Source organism: Oryzias latipes, chromosome 2 (genome assembly GCF_053564925.1).
Source record: "Oryzias latipes strain Hd-rR chromosome 2, Olatipes_Hd-rR_3.1".
In the NCBI taxonomy this organism is placed as follows: Eukaryota; Metazoa; Chordata; class Actinopteri; order Beloniformes; family Adrianichthyidae; genus Oryzias; species Oryzias latipes.
Window position 1 is genome coordinate 4569141 of NC_136238.1, and position 8360 is coordinate 4577500.

At 42.8% G+C, this 8360-nt stretch overlaps 1 pseudogene; it reads right to left on the minus strand.

Annotated features, from left to right (window-relative positions):
• Positions 1 to 7284: 7284 nt before the first annotated feature.
• Positions 7285 to 8360, minus strand: part of LOC144983695 (trace amine-associated receptor 13c-like) — a 1259-nt pseudogene continuing 183 nt past the window's right edge.

Below are 8360 nucleotides of genomic sequence, written 5' to 3' on the forward strand. Positions count from 1 at the left end.
CTCCTTTATTAACAAGTTGAAGCTTTTCAAAGCGCACGTTCAAAACGGTGATCATCCCACTTTCCTTCTTTGCGGAGCTCACTGCAGAAGCTGCAATCCAAATGAATAAAGCGCAGAACGTGACGCTGCTTGCGCAACTGGACTGAAACGACTGCAGATCACTTTTCTCATGGATCCTTTAATGCAGAGACTGACTGATGAGATCCCCGCTGGTCACTGATGAGGCAGCGAGAGAACCTCATCTCTCTTGAGATTGAGAGAGATATCAAGAGAGATATCATCTCTCTTGATTGAGCTGATATCTTTCTGAAAGAATATGGAGTGATATTTCTGCCACCACGTTGCACACAAAACTTTCTAAGTTGAACACAAAACTTTCTAAGTTTTTTGCTCAAAAATTGTTTTTTTTGCTTTCAAAAACGTTTTTGCGTTTGCAAAACACTTTTTTTTTGCGTGCGTTGTGTCAAATCTCGCTTTTGTCTTCTCTTTGATTTTGCTGACTACTTTGAGCGCGATTTAGCGTAATATGACTGCCACTGGCATCGCCAAAAATAAATTCGCATGCGCTGTGTGTCATCTCACTTTTTTCCTATCTTTGCTGAGTTAAGTTTCGGTTTCACGTAACCAAGATAAAAGAAGGCCCTGTTACGTTTTGGAGAACGGAGGAATCCCCGTGTGTAAAAGAGCTGTTCTCAATCTGCTGTCCACTTCTCCTCAATGTGTCCTCCAGTCCCTGTTTATTGAAACACGTGAAATCAAGGCATCAGTCCATTCCAACTACCCCTGGCTGCAGCCTGCAGAATGGGTCATCATAGTGGAATGCTTTGATTGCAGAGGAATGTGAACACGCTGTGGAATGTTAACCCCGCCCACATTGAGCCAGTCTTCTTCTTTGGGCTGCAGCCAGGGCTTACTCGTCCATTCTGACTGACACTCACGTAAAGGAACTGATCAGAGAGGCTACCGGGAGTTAGCCCCGCCTTCAGCCCCTAAGACTCATGGGAAGGAGGGAATCTCAATTGTAAAACCATAAGTCAGGGACCTGTTTGCAGAAGTGACTTGAATGCCGTTTAGCTGTAAGTGTTAGTCCAAATTAATGGACTCTTATTGTGTATGGGAGAGGGAATAACTCAGCCAGTTCAATGATAATTCACCTGATTGCTACTCTGATGGATAAACATAACTGTTGCAATGTAGCAACATTTAATATATTATTTGCTTTTGATGGAAAAAGTCAGTGATTCAATTTTATATAAAAACATGTAAAGGCAAGAACTTCAAATGAAGTTACAATTAATTTATGCTCCACACATCTGAAATGTAATGTATTTAATATGTTTATTGTGAATATGAATCACTCAGACACCAGAAGGATGCTCTGTCCAGATGTTTGTGTATTTGTTGGTTTAAGGGTCATTGAAAGAGGAATGTTGAGATACAAAGAATTACCAGTTAAATACTGATGGATAAATGGTGAAAATATTCCTCTCCAGCATCAACCTCTCCGCCTTTCACTGAGTGGTTGTGTGTGTTAGAGAAAGGCAGAGAAAAGGTCAGTGTGTGGTGTGGCTCTTTGACTCTCACAATGACAAAATTCGGCTCTTGGTGTCAAACTTGTTCGCCACCCCTGGTCTAAAGGTTAAAGAAGCTGAACTTCATGTTTAACTCATGTGGAAATTGTGAGTTTGACTCCACAGGATACACAAATGTGTGTTATTTTTTTCTTTTGCAGACTTTTAGTGACAGTATTATATTTATTTGTAGACACTAAACCCCACCCTGCCTCTGGTGGAAAGGGGGTGCCAGTGTTCAGCAGCAGAGCCACCATCAGTGTCTGAATGGGAAAGTGACTGGAAAGATCTTTGTTCATGTTTTTGGGTCAAAGTCATAAAGGAAATTGCTAAACAACCCCCCCCCCCCCATGCATAATTGGTTTTCATTTCCAGATCTTCATGATTTTTCCTCCAAAATCTCTCCTGAAAATGTCATCTGTCAGTGTCTCATCAGGGCGGGTCCCACCTGACTGAATGGACCAAGTTCCTGGACCTCCAGCTGCATCACTGCTCCTGAACACACTTTTCTGTCTGATTGCAGATTGAAGAACTGCAGTTTGACAAAGATCAGCTGTAAAGTTCTGGTCTCAGCTCTGAAGAAAAACCCGTCCAATCTGACAGAACTGGACCTGAGCTGGAACCAGAACCTGCAGAATCCAGGAGTTGTTCATCTGTGTGGTTTTCTGGAGAGTCCAGACTGCAGACTGCAGACTCTGAGGTCAGACTCCATGTTTCAGTTGTGTTCACATCAATATGATGACAAAGTTGTGTTAGGACTGAACTGCAGACATGAGGCTCATCAGCTCTGCTCTGTGTCTTTGGTCCAAGAGACTCCTTTAAAGCAGTGCAGAAGCAGCAGCCTCACGTGCACGCTCACATGCACTCTGAGTCCTGCTGTGTTTCAGCATATGCAGCTGAGAGTCCAAAGGGTTAGGGTGACAGAGTCCTGCTGCAGCTGGATGCTGCTCTGACAGACACATCCTCCACAAACATCCTCACCTTTTCATCCACAAACATCATCACATCATCCATCAAAGCTCCCAGCAGCTTCTGACTCTTCATTCAGAGCTGAAGTCATGCTTGATCAGGGATCAATGTCCAACATTTGCTGCTGACTCTTCCTCATCACTTCCTTCTTCTCTCTGCTTTGATCTGTTGGAGCTGAAAGTCTCTGCTTGAAGGGCTGCAGCAGAGAAGGACTGGAAGATCATCTCCTGAAAACTGGGAGGAAGACTTTCCAGCATCCTGCTGCTGAAATTCTCCCATGATTCAGTGCTGTTTGGAGAAGAGCTGAGCAGAAAGAGGAAGTGGACTTTTTCTGCTGTTGCTGCAGAAACATCAGTTGGTTTGGATGCAGCCACAGGCTGATGTTTGACTTTCACACATCTGGACTTCTTTCCTGAAGCAGCTGCATGTTGTCCTGAATGTTCCTGAATGTTCTTCTTCTCTGCTTCTGCTGGACTCTTCTGATCTGCTGCTGTTGCTTCACATCTTTGGACTTTTTCTAAACTTTCTGATCTTCTTCAGCTCTGAACTCTTTAGAAGAAGTGAAGGATGAAAAACAGGAGCTTTGTCTTTAAACTCAACTCTTTCTTCTGGATTCAGGTTGTGGGACTGCAGTTTGTCAAAGACCAGCTGTGATGCTCTGGTCTCAGCTCTGAAGTCCAACCCATCCCACCTGACAGAACTGGACCTGAGCTCCAACAACCTTCAGTCTTCAGATGTTCAGCAGCTCCAGGATCTGGTGAAGAGTCATAACTCCAAACTGCAGACTCTGAGGTCAGTAGAGGGTTGGAGTCAGTCCAGCTGCTTCCAGATGTTTGGTCCTAAAGTTAGTCTGAGAGCAAAGATGCAGAGTTTCCTGTGAAGCTGCAGCTTCTCAGTGAAGCTCTGAGGAGAATGATGACAGGCTTCAGGACAACAGTCAGCCAATCAGAGCAGCAGAAGCTCCAACAGGTGAAGATGACAGGAAGCTGCTGCTCTGAACAGGACTGAAGCTCCTGCTGCTCTTTCTGCTGCTGTGCTGCATCACTGACTGACAGACCAGGATCAGGAGACACTCCTTCATCTCTGACTCTCTACACTTTCTCTCTGCAGGTGGGAGGGAAGGAGCTGGTGAGTCTGATGTTACATCCTGGAGGAGCAGAGAGGAGCAGCAGCAGCAGCTGGTCTGCAGAGATGTGGTGACTGGACGGTGTTCCTGGGAGGTGGAGAGCAGAGTGATGGAGGAATCAGAGGAAGTGGAGATGAGTGTCAGAGCTGCAGCAGGAACTGATCTGAGATCAGCTCCACTGTCTCTCCGTTATGGTGCTGCAGCTCCCCCAGTGGACTGATGGAGAACTGCACTTCCTCTAATTCTAACTTCTGTCAGGGGTTTCTACAGCGCTCATCCTCTGACTCTTCATCCTCCTGATGTGCTCAAATCTCCTCTGGGTAATTTCTGCTTCACTTCCGCTAAACAGTTGAACTCAAAAATCAGAGCTTTGTTTCAAGATAATTTAGTTTCTGTTCCATCAGCTATCTTTTATTGGGCTAATTTCACTTCTAACATTGATTGGAAAAAAGTCTGGTCTTTACCACAAAAATACTTCTTAACAAATAAAGTCAAAGAAATCTCTTTTAAACTTCTACACAGATTTTATCCAGCAAAGCATTATTTAACTAAATTTAAGGCTGACATAAACACCAGCTGTACTTTCTGCCAGAAACGACCTGAAACCTGCTCTCATTTATTCTGGTCTTGTGAATTTACATACAGATTTTGGAAAAACATTCACAAATTTATCACCGATTCTATTTTTGCTGACATACAACTTTATTATAAAAACATACTTTTTGGTTTTCATAGCTTTGATGTCAAAGACCGTGATGCTTTCTTTTGTGTAAACATGGTATTATTTATCGCTAAATTTCATATACACAAAAGAAAATTTTCCAATAAAAAACCGGATTTCTTTGTGTTCAAACTGGAACTGCAGCGTTATTTAAACTGCAATTGTTCAATAATAAAAAAATTAAAAAAATAAAATAAAAATAAAAAAATAAAAATAAAAAAAAACTATGGGGTCAAATTGTGAAGTTTGGTCGTTTCTTGCAAATAAACTCTGATATGAATTTGTAACAACAACCAGTAAATAGCTGGTAAACTAACCTGGCTCCAGTTAGTTTCCATTTTAAATAAAAAAGTTTCCCCTTGGTTCAAAGTAAACCTGGACGGTTTCTCTAAACTGATGTGGATGGAGGCCCTAGCTCTAGCTGGAAACACTGCTACAACGTGAAGGGGATTGTCATGGATGGTTACCTCTCAGGTTGGACACGCCCCTGACCAGGTGCCAGTGGTTGTATTGATGATTGAGGATCAGATAGAAGAGTTGGAGCAGCATAGCAGCCCCAGTCTGCAGTCTAACAGTGGTGACATCAGGCTGGGCTCATGGACTGATTTGGAAGAGAGAGAAACTGTCAACTTTGTAGGGGAGAGCTGCCATTTTCTGTCAAATCCTTGTTCTCCTGTTTCTTTTAGTGGTCAGACAGTCAGCATGTAGGTTTGGGACTTTTATTTTGTAGGACCTGAGGGAAGTTTGTTTTCTCCGTTTACTAGAGGTGTGTTCTGTTTGTTGTGTTCGCCTTGGCTCTCCCTGAATTTAAGATGCTCCTAGAATAAATTCCAGTTATTCTTTATCTCCACTTCTTTGTTTTTTCTACACATTTATCTGAATTATTTCACTTCTTTACGTTTTCTAAAGTCATTTGACGCTGCAGCTACTAAATCTGATGGATATAAACCAGAAATCCACAAAAACCAACAGAATCAAACAATAAAAATGTCCAAATGTATCTGAAATAGACATAAAAACTAGTCTGAATGATGTTTTTCTGCGTTAAATGAAGGAGTCACCAACGTGAAAAGAGGAAAAGTTGATTGAATCAGTGATGAACAGAAGCACAAATACAGAAAGACATCCTCAGGGGGGGGGTTACCAGCAAACAGCACCTTTAGCCAAAATAGATCCAGATGTGAGAATCAAACACTCCTCTACACACTGAAGCAAGCAGCTCTACAAAAGGTTCTGGTTCTGTTTGGAAGAGGAAAAATCCCAGCAGAACTTTAGTCATCAACAAGTTTAGGAAAACGTCTCTGCTGCAGAACACAGGAGAACCAAACCAACTCATGTGTCTGTGTGGGACTGGAAGTTCAGAAAAGTCCTCATGGCTTTGAGATGCTTTTTGGGAACAAACAGATCCCAGAGTGGAAAGCCCACACCATGACAGCGCCGCCTCCTTTAAGGCTGGAAGCTACATCTCCAAAATACACTTTGGTGGCTGTTTTGGAGCAGATGAGAACTTTTTCAAACGGGAAAAACGTCTGCAGCTAGAAAAGTACAACTCTGTTGGACAACGTGCTTTTATTTTGAAAATGACAATGACTTGGTTTCCTTTAAAGTAGATTTATACGTGCGTGTATTTGTTATTTACAATGATGTTCTTATTGCAAACCTGAAAGTGAATCCTTGTAAAATGGCATCATGTGCAATAAAGATTGAATAAATAAATAATCAACACAGAGTTCTGTCTGAAGGATGTTTGTATGCATTTATACATGCCAACATATCCCAGAATTCCCTGGTTTCAGCGCCATCATGTTTTAAAAACAACTTTATTCCACAAAAAGCAAATAAATCCAGTAGAAAACATCAAACTAAAGCTTGGTGGGTGATGCTAAAGCTGCTGACGCCCTCTTTTTACATTTGATTATTATTGAAATATAATCATTACAAACTCTCAGACACAACCACACAATGATGCAAGGCACAGCTCTACACACACAAAACAACGTCTACATGTCTAAAAATATAGAAATCTTTCAGCATCAATGACATTTCAAGGCATTTAACAATTCCTGAATTATTTCTGATGAAATGGGTCTGATTTCTCCAAATAAATGTATAAATAATTGAGTATTTTTTTAATTCTTTGCATTAATGTAGAGAGATTGTCACGGATATATTAATGTTGAAATTCCTTCTGATTCGGAGAACAAGTTTCCTCCAAAAATGGTTCAATCTCTGATAAACTGCAGCAGCAGATCACAGCAGCAGGTGGCAGACATTACCCATAATAAGCAAACTGAGAAGAGGAGACTTTTTGACGTGGTATTCCAAAGCAGATTTTGGTAGAACGTTTCTATTTCTTCATATTTCAGTGTTTTTAAGCTCAGCAATCACTCTTTTATTCTCAAACATAGTAAGTGTTATTTTAATAAACCACACAAGCCTTCTAAAGCTAAAACATAAAGGAAAATACACACCATGATAGCACCACCACCATGCTTTCACAGGGAATGCTTCTGAAAAGAGACGATGAAGCTTCTCCTTCGTCCCGTTGAGTCATGGCAGCTTCTGAAACATTTCTCCTCCAAGTGATGGAGATTGATGATCTTCACTTCCTGAAATGACTCCAAACTCCATCCTTTTTGTTTAAGGATGATCTAATTTAGGTTCTCTCTACTTTCAATTTTCATTTGATTGATGAATATTTGTAGCCTAATAGCATCTTTTTGTTGTCTTTTTGAAAACCTTTTTACTGCTTAACTTCATGCAGCTAAACTGTTAAAGTCCATCAATCATTCATCTTCTATTGACATTTAACCGTTGCTATCCCAGGATTTATGGTTTAGCTCCTTAGATTTAAAGTTTGTGGAAACAAAACATTTAAAATAGTTTCATTGAGTTGATCTGATAGAGTAAATCCTTTGATATTTGTACATTTTCAAACAGAACATCCTGTGGAAATGTTCTTTCACATTTTCCTGACATTGTAAAAATGTGGTGTTCTGGGTAAATCAGTGTTTTCTCTGATAACGGTAGTTTACTGCCACTGTTCAACCTTTATTGTTAGAACATTGATCACAAACAAGCAAAGAGGAAATCTGAGGGTTATTGGGACTTGAGGCATGGATTCAGACATTCTGTGGAGTTTACCACTAACCAGAAAAATGGCCTTGTGGGTAAACATTTATCATCTGTTTGTCTTTTCTCTGAATGAACGCTGACTTTAACAGGTTGGAGGAGCTTGGCTTGTGGTCAATTTCCCCTCCAGGATCTTGGTCTGGCTGGTATTTTAAGGGTAAAGATCAGTCTGGTGGTCTTCCTGAAGCAGGGATAGAACAAGGCATAGATGAGGGGATTCATGCAGGAGTTCAGCAGCATGACCCAAGATAATACCACAGCTTTGTGGGGGGGTCTTGGCCTGCCAGGGAAGGGTAGTAGTACGGGCAGAAGCACATGAGAAACACTGCCATCACCGTGCCCAGGGTCCGGGCTGCTTTCCACTCCCACCTCTTCACCGTGGGAACAGAAGGGACCGGCGCCAGACCTGAGGCACGGCCGCCACCAACACCCGGGCGTACAGCACCAGCATGACAGAGCAGGGGCCGACTAACCAGAGGAACAGGTGGACAGTTCCTGATGTGTGGCTGATGACCACCACGCACTCGCCGTGGCAGCTGTGGACCCTGTGCGGCCGCTGCAGGTGTCCCATCAGAATGCAGCCGTTGTAGAGGGCGGAGCAGCCCCAGCACAGGCAGATCAGGAACACCACCGGGTCAGGGTGACCCTGCTGGGGTACAGCAGCGGCTGGCAGATGGCCAGGTACCGGTGGACGGACATGAGCACCATGTGGCCCAGGGAGCCGGACAGCAGGCAGTAGGAGAGGAAAGGCGTCAGGGCGCACATGAGCCGGCCCAGCAGCCAGCACGTCTCCAGGTAGCGCACCCCCTCCATGGGCATCACCAGCAGCCCCCCCACCAGG